This window comes from Pseudonaja textilis, chromosome 3 (assembly GCF_049901715.1).
Source record: "Pseudonaja textilis isolate UNSWEBS1 chromosome 3, rPseTex1.2, whole genome shotgun sequence".
Lineage (NCBI taxonomy): Eukaryota > Metazoa > Chordata > Lepidosauria > Squamata > Elapidae > Pseudonaja > Pseudonaja textilis.
Window position 1 is genome coordinate 101,371,079 of NC_141992.1, and position 20,431 is coordinate 101,391,509.

The following is a 20,431-nucleotide window of genomic DNA, read 5'->3' on the forward strand; positions in this document are numbered from 1 at the left end:
TTTTATTGTTGACATATACATGCATAACTGTAATGCGGTATAACCTTTTGGAGAAAGCACAATTATGCAAAGCATAATATTGTCAGTAGTCTTTGACCTACAATCATTCATTTAGTGACATTCCGAAGTTACAACAGCACTGAAAAAAGTGATGACCGTTTTTTACACTTATCCCCATTGCGGCATCCCCATGGCCATATGATCACCTTTTGTGACCTTCTGACAAGCAAAATCAATAGGGAAGCCAGATCCACTTAACAATAACGTTACTAACTTAACAACTGCAGTGATTTACTTAACAAATGTAGCAAGAAAGGTCATAAAATGGGGCAAAATTCACTTAACAAATATCTCACTTAGCAACAGAAATTTGGGGCCCAAATGTGGTCATAAGATGAGGACTACCTGTATAGTAAGACAAAGGAAGAAAGGTATCAAAGAAAGAAACAAAAAGTGAAATCTGACTTAAGCCAAACCATTCACAATATAGTTTCAGGCAAACTATATTTTCCACATTGCTTCTGCATTGCATTTTCTTCCTTAAACTTCTCAATTGCTTTTGAGGTCTCCATCCAACTGTGATTTTCTTAGTTTTCTGTTACTGTCAATCCATTCCATTTTCCTTCATACTTTCATTTTCTCTCTTCACCTATCATCTCAATGTTTTCATTTGTACTGGACATTCACTTTTGTATTGTGATATATTCATTCATCACCCATTCATTCCTAAAGGTATGATTTTGCTACATTCAGATCCATATGTACACCTACATCTATTACATTCAGCTTACATTTATGTTTATGACATATTCAACTCTCCAAATTGGCAGAAGCATACATTTTTACTTAGCCAATTCCACTGTTTAAAAGAAATATAATTTATTGTGTATTTTCTAATCTGAAGTTTGGAGTAAATCTCAGGTATCCTGACATACTTTGGCTTAGCTTTGTTAGGAATCTGTCCACCAATTAGTTGGGTTGGCAATATATAAACCAACAATGTATGTTTGTAGCTTTAAGACAAAGTTACTGTATTGATTTGTACTATGTTCCGATTGGTTGATTGTATTGTGAATTGCCATAAGAGGGAACTAGAGATCATGGCTTGTTCTCTCTGACATTCTGTATCTCTGACATTCTGTTGCTATCTAAGTTTTCTGTTGCTGTGCTTATACTTTGATATTTTTGTTTACTGGAAATGACAAAGGCAACCGGTAAGATTTTGTAATTGGATATTCTTTGGACTGTAATTACGTATATGACCTGGACCGTTTATTGGACTGTGCTATTTCTTAAAGTAAATTTTAACTCAATTTAGTGTATCTGTGTGTGGCTGGATAATTATTCATAACTATTCTCATAAACGTTTCCATGTGCATATCCTTGTTACTCAAGGGTTATTCTGTACATATAACAAGCTTAACTCCTTGATTTAATTTAATTCCTTGGTTTAATTTATCATGAACATGGTTTAGTGAATTACAATATTTTGCAGACAGGAATGTAGCTATCATAAAGTATACAACAGAGGTGTCAAGCTCAAGGCCCGCAGGCCTGGACTGAAAATATCAAAGGACCAGCCTGCAGTGCCTCTGCTGGCCAGATAAGGAGAACCACATACTAAGCTTTGAACTACTGAGATAAGTATTGTATCTAAACCTTGAGACTCTGCCTCCTGAAGTTGATCTAATTTTTCACATTTGATTCATTTAACATTTGTTCTTTTTTCTTCTCCAAGATGGCATCTAAATAATTTAGCAGCAGCATAATGACATAAATACAGTTGTGCCAAAACTGACTAGGCCCCAGTACAGCAAGGTGTCTATATCATCTTTCAAATCATTTTCTAAATAGAAGCTCATAGAAGATACATCAATTTCCTTGGCCCGTTTTGGCTGACAGAGTGCTGCAGCAGACAGCACCTTCTTCACCTTGTCTTTAGCAGCATCAGTTAGATCTAGGTACCCTCCAAGGTCTGAATGGCTATTGTTCAAAAGAACCAAAAACATCTGGCTCTTTGCCCAGGTCTTTGATGAGAGTGAGCCCCCTACTATCACTGAGTTTGTCATCTTTTATCTTAATCTTTTACCTGTGATTGATTTGTTAAATTTCTGTATTGTTGTGAGTCATCCAGAATCATTGGGAATTGGGTAGTATATCAATTTTGTATATTACTAATATTAAGTCCTCTTCTAGGGCTGTGTCAGAGGTAGTAGCAAAGATTGATGGACTGTTGGACAAACAATTTTAGAGACATCTGGATAAATTGTCTGTTCATTTATGCTCTGCTTCTATACAAAAGATTCAAGCCCCATAGCAGCCAGGGACTCTACATGTCTTTAATCTCTACATTATGGAATTGAGACTGTACCAGAAAGTAAATCTACCTTTGTCTGGAATAGCTGTTTTGAATGCAAAAGGAAAAAAATGCATATTGAGTCGGTGTCAAATGCCCACCATGACCCACGCCCACCCCAATCATGCCCCACCACCCCAGCCCTCCAAGGTCAAACACAATCCTGATGTGGCTCTCAATTAAATCGAGTTTGACACTCCTGGTATACAGGTAGTCCTCAACATATGTCCAATTGCTCAGCAACTGTTTTGGAGTTATGATGGACCCCCAAAAAGCTTACAACCCAGTTTTAACATTATGACTGCTACAATGCCCGCATAGTCATGTGAATAAAATTCCAGCACCTGGCAATCCACTCACCCTTATAACTAATCACAAGGATGTTGTATCACTCCTCTCTCCCTAACTCACTATGCCAGGTCTGCTTCCCACTCCACTGGATCCCACCCAGTCTTCCCCACATCCCGTCACTCACTGATCACTTATTTTTCACTGTAGTTCTTCTGAAAGCCCTGGAAATTGCATTGTGAAAGGAAAACTCCTTGACCTCCTTACAGGCCATTTGAAGCAGGTGCAATTTCCAAACAGAACAGAGCAACAGACTTGGAAGGGATCTCGGAGATCTTCTAGTCCAACCTCCTGCTTAGGCAGGAAGCCCTAAACCACTTCAGGCAAATGGTTATCCAATCTCTTTAAAACTTGCGGTGTTGGAGCATTTACAACTTCTGGAAGCAAGTTGTTCCACTGATTAATTGTTCTGACATGAAATGTCTCCTTAGTTCTAAGTTGCTTCTCTCCTTGATTAGTTTCCACCCATTGTTCCTTGTCCTACCCTCAGGTGCTTTGGAGAATAGCTTGACTCCCTCTTCTTTGTGGCAGTCCAAGATATTGGAACCCTGCTATCACGTCACCTCTAGTCCTTCTTTTCATCAAATTAGACATACCAGTTCCTGCAATCATTCATGTTTTAGCCTCCAGTCCCCAATAATCTTTGCTGCTCTTCTCTGCATTCTAGAGTCTCAACATCTTTTCTACATCATGGAAATGGTAGAAACGCATATTAAATCATCTTTTCAACCCACTTCAGTATGTGGAAGAGTTGGTTGTGTTAGTGGGAATGAGCTACTGGTAAACCTAGAGGAAATACCATCAAGATTGAAAAGATGCTGAATGAGTTGAATACAAAGTGAATGGCCATAATGAAACAAAGTGAAGTGGTTTGGTCATTATAATCTATGAGAAATAAATAAAAATAAATAAATATATGAATGAAGAAAAAAGAAGAGTGAAAAATTTATGGTCGGATGGAGTGGTGAAATCCTCAGATAAATGGGATAGAATTGAAAGGTACTAAAATGTATATTGAATAGCAATGGTGTAAAGTTGGTTTTGCTTTTTGTTTCTTACAGCCTTAATGTCTTTGACTTACTATCATTATTCCTGTGTATAACACTTGATAATGATTAGCATTTTGCATTAACTACATTACAAGATGCCATCAGCAGGAAGGCTTAAATATCTGAATGGCAAAATGCCAGATAGCACCGAAGAATTAGGAAACCCTTTAATGCTAATTATAGCGGTCGCCAGGATTTTAACAAACCAGAAGCATCATCTGATTATGATAGAGCTAGTTTCTGTTATTTATATTATTTTTCTACGCCTGCCTGATGAAAACATCCGAAGGCATATTGCTTACGCCGATCCCATTTGCTGTATTCTGTGGTTATGCAGAGATAGAAATTCACCATTTGCTGCAGTTTCTGGCTCTATGAAGGCTTCACTGAGAATGCAGCGAATAGCTTAACAAAATGACAACCGAATTCTGCGCGGATTTATTCAAGAAGTCCCCTTCTTCTCCGGGAGGAAGCACCTTACATTCAACAGGTTTTGAGCTCTAGTAGGTATACAGGAGACGACGCTCTTAAAACATTGTCGATTGTACATCGTTTCAAAATGCGGGAAATGGCAGGCGTTTTTTCTGTTCAGCCTCCTACTTCGTTTAGGGCATAAAGAACTGAGCTTTCCAGTCTAATTTCCTCCGCTTCCCCTTTTGGGAAGGAAGGAAACAAACGCCAGAAGCGAGCCGGGAGGATGAGTCTAGGACTGCTCCACCCCTCCAGGAGCAGGAAGGGGAGGCCCAGGGAGCAATTGCATTAGCAGTGAGGAAGGCTTTGCTGCTGAAGCAAGCAAAGAGGCACCCAAGATGGCCTCTGCTGCAGGAGCAGCCGTGGCAGCAGCAGCAGCAGAGGGCCAAAGGCTGGGGCAGGAGGCCGCGGTCGGCCGACTCTCGATGCTGTTGAAGGAGGAGGTAGGCGTGACGGCCATGGCCGTAGTCCGCAGCTGAGAGGAGCTGCTGCCGCCGTCGTGAGGTGAGCTCCTCGGATCGGGAGACAATAGGGCGGAGGCTGCGGCCTCCTCCTTTTTTCTCAAGGAAGGAGGAAAGAAAGAGAAACGGCGGCGCCTGTTTTTCTGTGAAGGAAACTCGGCTTTCTAATGCGCCTGAGAGTATCTATTTCTCTGTTCTACGTCTCCCCTCCTCCATTTTTTCTGTCCTTTATGTGGTTCTGTAGGCCTCAGGCTTCCGCCGTTCTCGATTTCTGCCGCTTGCCGCTCTGGTGCCTTCGAAACCGAGCAGGGGAAACTGTCCGATGTTGGAAGCCTTGGGAGGGGAATGTCTTTGCGTGCTTCCTCTGTATTCTGGGCCGGAGGATGAAAGAAACGGGTTCTTTAGTAGAGTACTAGATTTGTTGTATTATTAAATTGATAATCCTGGCCAAGTTTGCTTGGGCGTTCACCTCATGGACCTAAGTGAGAAGTGCTGGTGCCATAAATCAGTTCCTTGCCTTCCTATTCCTAGGATATATGTGCTAGGTTGAAAGCCTAACTAAAACTTGAACATAGGATCTCCCTGCATGTGTCGAGTTCCGTGCTTGGAATTAGGAGTAGCCCCTTTTCCAAGAGTCAGAATTTCTTTAGTGTAAAGGGCTGGGATTTTATACCTGTACAACTTGTCGTTTTGTGTACATTGCTATGAGTTGATTCGTTCCTCCATCAATCGTATTTTCCAATTTTGTTTAGTACATACAAGGAAGAATATGAATTCACCACTGTATATTTTAAAGATTAATGTTGGTCCATTTTCTGCTTTTCCTAAGATCTAAAACAGTTTTTTAAAATCAGTTTTGCAGTTTACTGAATTCTGTTTTCTTCCCCGCATATTTTGAAGACACTCTCAGGTAGATTGAGTTTGTAACCAGAAAAATAAGTGATGAATAAAAGTGAAATGGAATTTTAAATCTTTGGAGAAGTTCTGCTTCTTTGAATTTATCAAATATGTGTTGTGGTTAAGAAAATACAGCAAAAATTTATTTGACTGGAAATGAGGAATACAGATTTAAATAGCCTACTGCTTTTATATCTAGCAAAAACAATGTTTTTTAAAAAACTGGGAGAGTAGCAGGAAATGACATCTTGAGAATAGTCCATACTATTTTGTACATAAGTATATTTGTACTATAAATATCTACAGGTCTATAAAATTTGTTTTTCTCTTAATTTTTCCCCATTTTTAAAAGTGACTTATTTTTTGTCAACATTGGCTACCTCATATGAAGTGACTCTTATGACATTGGCTGTCAAATCAAATGTAATCTATCAGTATGTCATTGAAATAGGTTATAATGCACAAACAGCCATTAATGATATAATAATAGAGTGGAAAAAGAAGTCTCATTTCTGATTACATTAACAATTTAATTAAATTATTAATGATTAAGGTGTTTTTGGTGGGACGTTTCAATGTACAAAAGTTTCAGGACTACATCTGGTATAATTCCTGAATATTTATTTGTATTCTGCCTTTTATTACTTTTACAAATAACTCAAGGCAGTGAACATATTCAACACACTTTCCTCCAATTTTCTGCACAACCACCACCATTTGAGGTGAGTTGGGTTGAGAGAGAATGAATGGCCCAAAGTCACCCAGCTGGGTTTCATGCGTAAGGGGGGACATGAAAATTCCAACTTTCTAGCCTGATGCCTTAACAGCTAATTATTATTATTATTTATATAATCTAAACATTAAGATGCTATAAGATCCTTTCTAACATCTTAGGTTGGAGGTATGCTAACTGTAATTGTATATACATTATATAAATAAATATACTCGAATTTTAATTTGAAAGGCAGACTAACATTGATGGAAAGAAGTATCTTCTATAGCAGTAGTGGCTAACCTTTTTCGGCTCCCGTGCTGAAAAATATGCGTGCGCGCTCGCATGCCAGCACCCAAAAGGCAATGCATACTGCCCCCACATGCCTCTGCACATGCACGCGCTTCCCCCCATGGGCGCTACACATCTCTGCACATGTGCATGTGTCTCCTGTGCACCCCTGCACATGCACGCCAAATACCCGACAATCAGCTATTGGTCGGCAGCGCGCACACGCATGCACAGTGGAGCATTTCCAGGCGACCTCTTGCGTGCCGGCAAAAGTGGCCCTGCACTTCCAGCACACATGCCATAGGTTTGCCATCACAGTCCTATAGCCAGTAAAGTTTACACCAGATACTATACCACTACTTACTACAAAGAATGGTCTCAAGAAAGGAAGGTGGTCTTGACATGTATGTTCTCAAGCACGTTTTGGGGTTCTATCCAAAAACACTGCTCAAAGCACTTTTCAACATTTTAGCTTCCAATTATAAAGAAAACTCCACAAATCTATTGTATAATAGTGTATCATTTTATACAGATCAGTACATAACTTTAGTCTGCCATTGTACAGTACAAGGTAACTTACTAACTTGACCTTGGGTCAAGGGAGATTTTAGTTTAAGGAAATAAATTTTATAGACAATAAAATCCAAACATGGTTGGAATAATTTGACACATGTTAAAAATCGGGAAACCATGGGTACTAGTTCCACCTTGGCCATGAAGCCAGCTGAGTGACGTTGGGTCAGTTAGCTCGCTTAGCCCTAGCAAGAAGACAAAGGCATACCATTTCTGAAATCATGTCAGGAAAACTGTAGAACCATTCCAGGCAGTTGCCAGGAATAAACAATGTCTTGATAGCACAAAATCATTTTAAAATGAGTTAAAGTAGGGGTCACCAACCTTTTGGACGTCAGGGACACCAAGCTCATAATTTTAAATCCCAGTGACCACTAACCAGTTCTGTGGGCATGGCCTAATTTGTGGGTGTGGGTTGGTGGTCATGGGATTGGCTGGGCATGGCTTGTATGTAAATACTATAAATATTTATATAAATATTGATTTTTTTTTATTAAAAAAGAGCAACTTTTACCCAAAATCAGGCAAAGCAGGCAGGCAGATTGAGTTGCTCACAGAATCACAGATTCATTCAGAAATCTATCTGCCATTGGCAAGCTCAGTCTGTCACATAAAATTTGCTTGCAAGCAAACTCACAAAATTAATTCACAACACACCATGTATGTAAATATTGAATTTTTTTATTAAAAACGAACAACTTTTACCCAAAATCAGGCAAAGCAGGCAGGCAGATTGAGTCGCTCACAGAATCATTCAGTGATCTATCTGCCATCGGCTACCTCAGTCTCTCAAATTTGCTTGCCATGAGTCTGCACTGAATAATAGAACCTACAGTCCTAAGAGAGGTTCAGCTGTGCTTAAAAGCAGAGCGGAAGATCTAAAGACTAGCTAGAAAGCAAGAAATCCAACCATTTCCTGCTTCCTAGCTAATCTAAATCTCCTGGCACAGCAGAACAGATGATGGTAGGAAAAAGGAAAAAAATAGCAGTTTAGCAGGCAATTTTTGCCGGGTAAGGAGTGAGTGGGTGGGGGAGCGTTCCTGCGGGCCATGTGGGTGGCGCAGCCTTGTGTTTCTGCGCAGCCTGAATTAATTGCCTGGGGGGGGGTGCTCTGGGGGTGAGATTTCTCTGCAGCCCACCAAAATTTTCTCACCGCCCACTGGTTGGCGACCACTGAGTTAAAGAGAGGTAGGGGGCTATCATCAAGGTAACCACCTTGACACACATTTTATTTCAGAAATATTCAGTTGAAACTTTGAATCTTTTGACTCTATTTCTGTATAAACTTGAAGTTTTCACTCTGTTCTAAGACACTAGATGTTGTAATTTTAGAATATCTATGTTATCTGTAGCTATACAGTATTTGCTGATTTAAGTGTACTATAAGAGCTAGCAAAATCTGAACCATACTTTGCCAGGATTTTTTTTTTTTTTTTGCTATTTAATGCAACATTTTAAAAACATTTGTACATTTAGTTTTGCTTCTCATTGTCTTTTCAGTCTCCCTCTCTAAATTTACTATCCAATAAAATGTGATATCACTGAGTTTATAATTATCATAATGACTAGCTTTCTTCCACTTAGTAATTTCTTTAGATTCATGCACTGATCTTTTGAACTTCCTGTGAGCTTCTGAATTTCCTAGTAAAGATTCTATAAAGAAAAAAAAACATCCATTTTACCACCAAGAACAAAACACAAGATGGCTGAATAAGCAATTTACAGTGAGGAAAGTTTGTTTTCATCAATTCTTTCCCTATCAGTTGTTTATTTAAATGATCTTATTTTTACTCATCTTTCTAACTTAAAAAGAGTTATGTGATTTGGCTGAGGGAATTGCTCCAGATAGAAGTAGCCTCAGCTTGATATGCTTGTGTTATAGGCAAGAAATATTTTATTTTGAGAACTGAACATAAGATTCCTTTGGCCATGATACAAATTTTTAAACAATATCTCTTTACTTAATTATGAGGGTCAGTGGATACCATATAAAAGTGTCATGGGGGCTATGTTGAATGCCTGTATTAAGTTTGACATTGGGGAAAAATAGTCACTGATCCACCTGGTTTTTTTTATTATTATTATAATTACTGTTTATGTCTCACAGATACTTACATTTTACAACTAGATGGTCAATGCTCTACTTGTATATCTTTGCTTTTCAATTTACATAAAACGTTAATCTACCTGATGGAGAACATGGCTTAACTTCAAGTTCTCTAAAAAGGTATTTAACTAAATGATTCTTAAATTTTATGCACAACTCAATGTAACTCTAATGCAGCTTGACATGATCTCAAGTATCAAAATAATTAGCAATGTTACATTTTTCTTTAAAAAAAAATTCCTGGTCCGTTTCCTGTGAAGCTCTGTTGTAATGGTGGTTACATCCATGTATAAACCAGATTGTTTAGATCAAGGGTGTCAAACTCAAGGCTCGGGGTCCAAATCCAGCTCACAGGGTGCTTAGATCTGGCCTGCGGGGCTGCCCTGGAAACAGTGAAGGACCAGCCCATGATGCCTCTGCCAGCAAAAATTAAGGTCATTTTGAGGCTGTCACAGCCAAAAATGGAGCTTCGGAGCCCGTTTTCACTGGCAGAGCGCTTTGGACACTACAAGCACCCCAACATGAGTAATGATGAGCTGGCCACACCTACCCTGGCCATGCCGCCTCCTGAGGTCAAACACAACCCTGATGCAGCCCGCAATGAAATGGAGTTTGACACCCCTGGTTTAGATTATTCTGGTTCTAAATAAGTACTTTGAGCCTATGGCTCTTTCTCTGTAAATGCCTTTAACTTGTTTGAATAGAACCTTACTCCCATAATTTAATACAGGCCTTTGATTCATTCCTCCTCAATTTGCCAGGCCTTCTAAGTCACTATTCTGGTTTATTTTGGGAGCATTTGTCAGTACACTGCATGTTCCTCCTAACTGATAGATATGGGCAACTATTTCTTTACTTGCAAAATTGTCTTTAGGATTAAGTTTCCTAGCTTAATGTAGGGCAGCATTAGCCTGATTCTGATAAAACTAGGTTTTGATTGCTCTTTTTGCAAATTGGCCAAGATGTGACAAATTGCCCATTACTTTTCTTATCTTTATCAGGGAAAATTACATGTTACATGGGTATGACTATGGCTAATAAGATTGTCTACTTTACTAAAACTAAGAATTATGTAAATTAAAAAGCATTATTTCAAATAATGGGATATAATAATGATGGCAAACAGATTTGTATCTATTGGCCGCTCTGGTGATTGCCTTGGCCCATGGAAGATCATTACTTCAAATGTGGGAGGAGAAAATTGTGAAGACTGTAAATTAACAAATAAAATTCAAGGAAAAAAATAGACATACTGGGTTTAGAGGTACTATGAATGACAGAGCAAATGAAAGAATCAGCTATGAATTTTGTGAAAATTGTGCTTTTTTCCCAGAAGAAAAAAATATTCTGTTAGATGAATGATATCAGATAAGAAAAGTAATTGGGCTGCTTGACCCAACATGAATGGGAATAGTGACTGGTAAGTATCTACTTAGAAAAATATCTATTACTTTCAAATACATAGTTTAAATATAAATCCGTTATGGAAAAGGAATTAATCAAAAAGCATCATTGGTCTGATTGTGATGAAAATTGGGAAAAAATTAATAAAGATACAAACAAAATGAGTTTCTGAATGTAGATATTTTATTGTTGCTATAGTTACAATGAAAAATACTGATGGGGAATAAAACAGAAAAATGTGATAGAAATGAGATTTTAAAAACAAGAAAATAATGCTCCTGTATGAAATATTGTGCATCTGTTTGAAGAGTCACGTCAGACATAATGAGATGTGAATATAAAGAAAAAAAACATGGAAATTGTTTGGAACTAACTAAAAATAATCAAATTACAAAATGCCATTTTAGCATTTGAAGTAGGAAATAAAAATGAAGATGCCTCTGGTGTGATAAAGAGGTTGTAGGTTTGGAAAAGTACATATAAGAAAATTCTACAAGAAATGGTGAAAAAAGATTTGTATAAGCTACTAGCTGGATACCGGTACTTCGCAACGAAACTATGTGATCGGGCTATGCAGGAACCCGGGCTTTCCTTCTTCCCTTCCTCCTTTTCTTTCCTTTCTTCCTTTCCCTTCCCTTCATCCTTTCCTTCTTTCCTCTTTTCCTTTCCTTTCCTTCTTTACTAATTTTCTTTCTTTTTCTTTCCTTTCCTTTCCTTTCCTTTCCTCCTTTCCTGTCCTTCTTTATTCCTTTCCTCCTTTCCCTTTCCTTCCTCCTTTCCCTTCCTTTCCTTCTTTTCTCCTTTCCCTTCCCCCTTTCCTTTCCCTTCCTTTTCTTTCCCCTTTCCGTTCCTTTTAATTAGCCATCATCTGTCTGTCCTGTCTATGTCTGTCTATCTATCTATCTATCTATCTATCTAACTGTTGTAAGATACAAGACTCCAAGTGTTGTCCCAAAGGTGTTTTTTTTTCCAGAAGGCAACTGGACTTTCTGGTTTTTCATTGAAAATGTTTTGCTTCTCTCCAAGGAGCTTCTTCAGCTCTGACTGTTTGGAAATGTAGTTTGCATCCTTTTAGAGAGTCCTTGAGGCAACATGAAGATTTGTCTGTGTCCTTGGGTCACCTGAGTGGTGCAAATGGCTGTGGAGTTACTAAGGTAACGGAATGTGAGGCAGCTGGCAGTGGGAACAGAGTTCTTTTCACGTGGGGAGAGGGAGTAGAACTCCTTAGCATCAGAGTGTGTTAATTACTGCATTAAGAAATACTAATGATCTGATGGTCATTTTGAAAAATCCTTTCTTAGTGAGCACCTAGAAGCCAAGAGGAACATACATGCCAAATTTCAAGTTTGTAGGCTTTACGGTTCTGGAGATTTTGTGATGTTGCGTGAGTGGTATTTCGCTTTTATAAATATATAAAAGGATGGATTGATGGATTTAAAAGTTGCAGAGAATGTAATCAAAGAGCAATAAACATTTAAAGAGGAAGAAAAAATGCCAAATAATTTTAATGGAAATGGAATACAGGTGTTCCTCAACTTAAAACAGTTCATTTAGTGACTGAAGTTACAATACCCTGAAAAAAGTTACTTGTGACCATTTTTCACACTTATGACTGTTGCAACATCCTTATGGTCAGGTGATCAAAATTCAGAAGATTGGCACCTGACTTCTATTTATGACAGCTGTGGTGTCTCAGGTTCATGTGATCCTTTTTGCGACCTTCTGACAAGCAAAATCAATGGGAAAGCCATATTCACTTAACAACCATGTTACTAACAATTGCAGTGATTCACTTTACAACTGTGGCAAGAAAGGTCATAAAATGGGGCAAAACTTGCTTTAAAATGTTTTGCTTGGCAACAGAAGTTTTGGGCTCAATTATGGTTGTAAGTTGAGGGCTGCATGTATTGTTTTAGAAGTGAAAAAGTCTAACCAAAAGCTTCCAATAAACTTATTTGCATTGTTGGGACATGCAATTATTGGATTATGTTGATGCATTGAAAAATGAACTTGAAACAAATATTAAAATGTAGTATCCAAGGAAAAATAATAAAAAACCATAAATACTCTGAGAATGTTTTAAAAAGCTAAGGAGATCATTGATTAATTCTCCTTGGGAAGGCATATGGCAGAGTTCTGATTCTTAATCTTTTCAGTGAACAAAACTTGTGAAGTGCTGTATAGTTTTATGCAGTTTATGGGGTGCATAGATCAAGTCACCTTCTTTACTAGATATTTGACAAATCTGTGAGAATGGAAGCAAAAATAGTATTGATGCCTTTGATCTTTGAAGCAGAAAATATTCCAGGAATATTTTCGGAAGCAAATATAACAAATAACAATGGTAATCAAACAAATCACTCAAGGCACAAATTAGCAGGTTCAAGTTATTATACTTCATGTACATTATGAGAAGACTTAGTGCTCTGGAGAATTTTACAAATTACAATGCTGAGAAAGGTGGAAGGAAAGAGAGAAAGGACAATCGGCAAGGTATATCAATTCAATTATAGTGGCAATAAGTGCATTATTGGAATATCTGAAGGATCAGATTCAGAACATATCATTTTAGGAAATAATATGTGGTTATTAAAGAGTTGACATTTCCTCAATATAATATCCATCCTCAATGACCCATTCTCACAGCATGCAATTTATTTTTTTCCTTAACGTATTTACCATACCAACTCAAATTTCCATGTTCCTTTTAACATATCAACATACCAACTCTTACTTCCTTGTACCCTTTTCAACTTTAGTTCCCTGAAATGTTACCTATTCTATAAACATTTCTAAATTTTGACGTTCTCCCTCGAGCTGCTCTGAGCATCCAGAGTGGGAGGTGCTCCAGTCTCTGCACTCACAGGCTGAGCTTTAATTGAGGAACGCTCCTCCTCCACCACGTGACTTCCTCCATAGCGTTCCCCAGTTTTAGCTCAGCCTCGCAAGAGACAGGCAGTTCGTTTCAAAGCTCCTTGGCCACTCAGGATAAAAAAAAAAAACACTCAGAAATTTTACTTCAGGTTTGATCCTTTTCATTTCTAAGCCCCTGTGCAACTGGTCTGTTCCACCTAGGAGAGGAGCGTTTTTTCACCCCTCAAGGGGGGTAGAAATGGGGGATTAGCAGCACCTTCGCTCCCCCCCTCCATTTCTCCCTGCCGTTTCTGCTCTCAAGCAGCAGCTCCTTTATTGCGCGTTGTTTTCCACGCTTCGTTGTTCCTTCCCCCCACGAATGCCTTAATTAGAAGGAGAGCTATTCCTCCTTTCTGCCCTTCGTTCTACTTCCTTTTAAATTGAATTTCTTTGAGGAGGCTAATTCCCGTCCCTGAGTTCTCGCGCCGGCTATCGGCCGCCATTTTGGGCACCGCCTCATGGCTGGCCGCCATTTTGTTTTTTCGATTACTTTGCTGCGGTGACTGTTTAGAGGCCCAAGGTAGGACCGGAAGGCCTGTTTAGAGCCTTTTTGATCGTTAGGCATTGTGGCTCCCAGCCCTATTGCCTAGTATTGTTACTTGTTGGCTATCCCGCAGCCTGCTCAGAGGCGAAGTACAAGGCAGCACTAGTACCACCCATTTTGTCTGGGGGGCTGCTACAGGAGGCCCAATTTCTGTTTTGGCTTCAGCGTTCATTTGGCTTATTGGCTAATCTGATCCTTTTGTTTTTTTCCTAATTTCTCAAGTATTTTATTTCAATTGGGAATAACCCTAAATTACTCCGGTACTGTTAGACCTTAATTGGTCATATTTTTTTCCCTTTTTGTATATATATATATATATGTGTGTGTGTGTATGTGTGTGTATATATATATACACACACACACACACACACACACATATACATATTATTAATAATAATTATTATTATTATTATTATAAAAGTAAAAATTTTCCAAAAGGGGGACGTGGTACAACTGTAGGATATCCGGCCTTGTTGTAGGTCGAACTCCTAGGCGAGCCAACCGCCTTATTTGGTTCTTATCATACCTTACATTTCCCTTTTATTATGGCAGAGGACAACCCCAGAGGACCTTCTTTGAAGGCCAAATCCAAAACACACCATTTGCGCAGGCAGGCTAAGGAATCATCCAAAGCTTCTCAGAGAGATGCCTTAAGGCGCCACAAAGCCCTAGAGAAGGAATTTGATAAACGATCAAGGGACTCACAATCTGTACCCTCAGTACTTACTCTTCCCACCCCATCTACCTCAACTCAACCCCACCCTCTTCCAGACCAGTTTTCTCTCTCCAGGCGCAGCTCGCCCACTCAGAGCCTTCAAGCCACCCGGACACCTGAGGCTACTTTTACTCTGACCGCTGCTGGCCTACGGCAAGAAGAACCATCCCCAGACCTGATCCCAGACAAGATACGAGAATGGATGCAGATGGCTATCCGCCAAGGAATCGCGGAAGGTCTCCAACAGATGGCCAGGCCAGACCTACAAACGATGGTCCCTGACATCAAATCCGTTTCTGGCAGATCTCTCCCCAGACCGGAACCTCACCATGGTCAGGTACTTCCCCAGAGGGAAATCCCCTTTCCAGAAGGGGAGGAGGAGGAGGAAAAGGAAGCAGGCCTAGAACTCTTCAGGGAAGAGGAAGAATCTGATAGGGGGTCTATACATTACTCTGAGCCTCTTTCAGAGGTGGAACCAATGGAAGGAGAAATTTCAGAGGACGAGGGTGTTACCCCTGACCAGCCTGCCTTCGTAGGCTTGTTCAAACCCCGCCTGTTCAAGTCCTTATTGTTCAAGGCAAAAAATATTTCTGGTCTGATGTCTCAGTCACCCTCTGATACTTCCCCAGCAGCCTCTGGAGATCCAGAGGATTCCATTTTCAAACAACCGGTCGTGGAGGCCGAAGTTATTCCTACTCTGCCCATTTTTTCTGACCTGGTAGCGAAACAATTGGCTTCAACACGGGTGCCTCCCACCCCCTCCAGTCAGGATAGGAGATTTTTTAATCTCGATGCGGAGTTTTCCACCTTGTTAGAGACTCCTGAGGTTGACGAGCCCATAGTGGGGTTAGCGTCATCCTCTACCCCAAGCGACGCTCTGGAAGCTCTAAAACCAGAGGATAAATGGGCCGAAATGGCGCTACACCAGGCACATCAATCTGGTGCTTGGACCATTCGATCAGCCACGGCCGCATCCTTCTTTACTTGATCCTCCATTAGATGGCTCCGTCAATTAAAGCAACGTGTCTGTCTATCCAACACCAGGGCACACCAGGACATTGCCAAGCTTACGGTGGCAGCAGAATTTGCGGCCGACGCTACCTTCCATTCCGTTAAATTTGCCACCAAGGCCATCTCATCTCAGGTTAGAGCTTGTCGTCTGCTCTGGCTCAAGCATTGGCAAGCAGACGTTAAACACAAAGTAAAATTGGCTTTTGCTCCCATCTCAGGAGGCAAACTATTCGGTCCGGCCCTTGAACCTTTATTAATGGAAAGCCGAAATAAGAAAAAATTTCTTCCGTCTCTCTTTCACAGGTCTGATTCCAGAGTATCCCAGCCCTTTCGGAGGGGTTTCTTTCGAACCTCCTATCAGACACCTTTCTCTCCCAGGTTTCAGAGAGCCCCGCCCTTTCGGCCGGTCCAACCTCAGGATCGAACCGACCCGGGTGACAGGAGCAGAAGGGGTGCCAACTACAGGAGGCCCTTCCGGGGCGCAGGAAGTAAAGATAATCCCTTAACTCCCTATCCCATTGGCGGACGCCTCAAATATTTTGCCGACCAATGGGAATCATCTACATCTGATGCCTGGGTTAGGGACACCATCAAATTCGGCCTCTCCCTCCAATTTCAGTCCCCCCCACCGGAGCATTTATGATATCTCTTTCCAGGGACCGCACCAAGCGTGTTGTAATAGAAGCCGCTATCAAACATCTCATTGAAAACAAGGCTATACAGCCCGTCCCACCCTCGCAACAAGGAAGGGGGTTTTATTTTCACCTCTTCATAGTTCCCAAACACTCCGGATGTTGGAGACCCATACTAGATTGAAGAGGCTTAATTGTTACATTGTTCGGCATAAGTTTAAGATGCACACACTACAGTCTATCCTCCAGGGCACCAGGAAGGGAGACTGGCTCACTTCCATTGACCTCTCAGAGGCATACCTATACATCGCTATTCGGCCATCCTATTTCAAATTTCTGCGATTTTGCTATAACGGTCAACACTTTCAATATGTGGCCCTTCCCTTTGGTTTGGCCTCGGCCCCGAGGACCTTTACCAAGGTTCTGGCGGCTTTAGCGGCTCACCTTAGGAATTTTCCCATCCACATTCACTGTTATCTTGATGACATTCTCATCCTGTCTCCTTCCAAACACCATGCAGAAAGGGACACCAGGACTACCCTCTCGGTTCTCCAGGCCCATGGCCTCCTCGTGAATTGGGAAAAGAGCCAGTTCCCTCCATCCACTCGAATAGCACACCTAGGAACAGTGATTGACTCAGTTAAGGGAAGGGTCTTCCTTTCTCCTGAAAGATTTCTCGGCATCCAGAAATCGGTCAGGGAGATCAGACGAGCAAAAAAGGGGGCATTACTGGACTTGTCAAAATTGCTTGGCAAATTGGTTTCATGCATTTCCATTCCCTGGGCCCATTTGCATACCAGATCCCTTCAGTGGTTCCTGCTGCCATATCAGCGATCCGGAAGAAGCAACTCAAGGGCTGTGGTGAAGGTACCTCCAAAGGTTCTCGCATCCCTCCTCTGGTGGACCAGACCCGCCATCAACAAAGGTCATTTCTTCAAGGAGCCCCAGAGGGTCACCCTCACAACAGACGCCAGCCTATCTGGATGGGGTGCCCACATCCACTCACTCTCAGCTCAGGGCACTTGGTTAGCAACCGAGCAACGGTGCAATATAAACTGGCTGGAGCTTCACACGGTATACCCTGCGCAGTTTCCTCCCCCAAGTGCGGGGACGTCACGTCCTGGTTCTGACGGACAACATCACAGCCAAGGCGCACATCAACAGACGGGGGCACACATTCCATTCGGCTCATGAGGGAGGCCGAGCGTCTCTGTCGCTGGGCGGAGACCAACCTCTTATCCATCAGGGCAGATCACATCTCGGGGGTCTCAAACATTCAGGCAGACTGGTTGAGCAGGTCCACTGTAGACCAGTCAGAATGGAGCCTGCACCCCTCACTGTTCAAGGAGGCATCAGTGATATTCGGCCACCCGCTGGTGGACCTATTTGCATCACCGCTCAATGCCCAGATCCCGAGATTCTTCTCGAGGTACCCCGCTCAGGGGGCGGAGAATCACGACACCCTACGGTGTCCCTGGCCCACAGGGCTCTTATACGCATTTCCCCCACTACCGTTAATCCCCAAAGTAATCCAAAAGCTGATCCATGAGATGGCGGAACTTCTCCTGGTTACCCCGTTCTGGCCCAGGAGACCGTGGTTTGCTGACCTTCGCAACCTATCTGTGGCCCCTCCCTGGAGGATCCCTCCAGATAGGATCTCGCTTTCTCAGGGACCCCTTCAGCATCCAAATCCTCAGTGGCTTCAATTAGCCGTCGGGAGGTTGAGCAGGACCGTTTAAGGAAAGAAGGCTTTTCCAATCAGGTCATTGATACCATTCTGGCAGCAAGACAGCCCTCAACCACCCGGATATATAATGCCACTTGGAATATTTTCTGTAGATGGTGCCACAAATCGCTCATTGATCCACTCTCTCCATCTATCGCTCAAATATTAGCCTTCATGCAGGAGGGTCTAGATAAAGGACAAGTCCCTAATACCTTGAGAAGACAGGTTGCAGCTTTATCAACCGTCATCTCCTGTGACAATATTGGCTCGCTTTCACACCATCCTCGTATCCGAGCATTCCTTAGAGGGGCCACCAATTTACATCCCCCAGCGGTACACCGTTACCCAACCTGGGATCTTCACAAGGTCCTCATTTCACTTACCAAACCTCCCTTCGAACCCCTAAGGGAGACATCACTTCAATTCCTAACATTCAAGGTGATGTTTCTTGTGGCAGTCACTTCTGCATGTCGGATATCTGAAATCTCAGCTCTGTCCGTTAGAAAGGACCTCTGCATTTTTCACGTTGATCGGGTGGTCCTGCGACCAGACCCTTCCTTCCTACCCAAGGTTAACTCAGCCTTTCACAGATCACAGGAACTCATTCTTCCTAACTTTTGTCCTAGACCCTCTTGAGAGAGGGAAAGACAATGGCACACCCTCGATGTCAGGCGTGCACTTCGTATTTATATCAATCGCACTCAACCTTTCAGGAAGTTGGAATCATTATTCCTTTCATTCCAACCTAAGATGCTGGGTTTCAAAGTATCCCCGTCAACCATAGGCCGTTGGATCAGAGCAACAATCTCCAAGGCCTACTCAACACAAGCACTTCCTGTTCCCAGCGGAATAACCACACATTCCACAAGGAGTGCGGCTACCTCAGCAGCTTGGGCTACTCAGGCATTGATAAACGACATCTGTCGAGCAGCCACCTGGTCTCCCTGTTACCCTTCATTCGTCATTACAAGATCAATGTGTTTGCCTCAGTAGATGCGTCCTTTGGCAGACGAGTCCTACAACAAGTTGTCAGAGATCCAGAGGAGATTTTGACCCAGACGGAGTCCCTCCCGTAGGACAGTCCATGCTTTGGTATGTCCCACTCTGGATGCTCGGAGCAGCTCGAGGGAGAATGGGCGTTGGTGCTTACCTGATACGCCCTTTCTCGCCGAGCTGTGTAGAGCATCCAGCCCCACCCTATTTTATCCATCTGGTGGGGAATCCTGTTTCGGCCAATGAATCAATGAGTCAAGGAGTTAATGTTTATTACAATAGTTAAGATGAGATGATAGTTTGTTTGTCTTCTCGTCTTCGTAAAACTGGGGAACGCTAAGGAGGAAGTCACGTGGTGGAGGAGGAGCTTTCCTCAATTAGAGCTCAGCCTGTGAGTGCAGAGACTGGAGAACCTCCCACTCTGGTTGCTCTACGCAGCTCGCCGAGAAAGGGCATGTCAGGTAAGCACCAACGGCCATTCTCCATCTATTTTCTCATCTTTGGTAAACAATAAATAAAAGTAAACTAATTTATCTACTTGCATAGATTTTGCCAGTTGTTTAAAACTGTTCACTCTATTTTCCATGTTACATCCAACAAAGATCATGGAGGTAGGACCAATGTTCTTTGTTGCATTATAGAAGCTTAATTTGCTACAAGTTATACAGATTTTCAGCCTAAGAACAGTATCAACTGCACAAAAAAGTACAAACACTTTATAATTGTTATACACTTCTAACGTTGAAAGCATTCCTTATAAATTTATTTATACAGTAAATATATTAAATAACCAAAGGAAAATCAGATGTTCTTCTCAATACTGAACTCTGTGCTCTACAACAAACCACTAAATTTGTTACATATGATTTACTTTCTTCATATACCATTCATACCCTCTTTGGAAACTACCTTCACCTCCATGTTTACTTATTCAAGTCCTATTCATATTAACATAGAATTTCTCTACATCAATAAATGTACAATAAAGTTTCATTTTCTGATCTTTGTTGATATACATAGTTTCTGGCATCTGAATACTCTTTCCAAAGACTTAATGGCTACTCTACTGAGATTGATAGTCTGTGGCAGTGGTGGCTAATCTTTTTGGGTTCCTGTGCCAAAAATTGCGAGCACACTGGCACGCGTGCCAGCATGCAGTATGCACCCCACACCCCATGCACATGTGCGCACAATCCCCACCCCCACCCCATTACCTGCAATGCGCCTC

General features: G+C 41.5%; 1 protein-coding gene across 3 annotated transcripts in view; it reads left to right on the forward strand.

Moving 5' to 3' along the window:
* Positions 1 to 4,509: 4,509 nt before the first annotated feature.
* RC3H1 (ring finger and CCCH-type domains 1) overlaps positions 4,510 to 20,431 on the forward strand; it is a 73,651-nt gene continuing 57,729 nt past the window's right edge. Inside the window, exons 1-3 of one of the 3 annotated variants that reach the window (XM_087930480.1) lie at positions 4,533 to 4,728; positions 9,266 to 9,385; positions 10,599 to 10,685. The gene's annotated coding sequence lies outside the window, so the exon portion shown is untranslated. Of the gene's footprint in view, positions 4,729 to 9,265; positions 9,386 to 10,598; positions 10,686 to 20,431 lie in introns of all 3 variants that reach the window. The other 2 variants (XM_026703341.2, XM_087930481.1) reach the window with 2 other exon arrangements.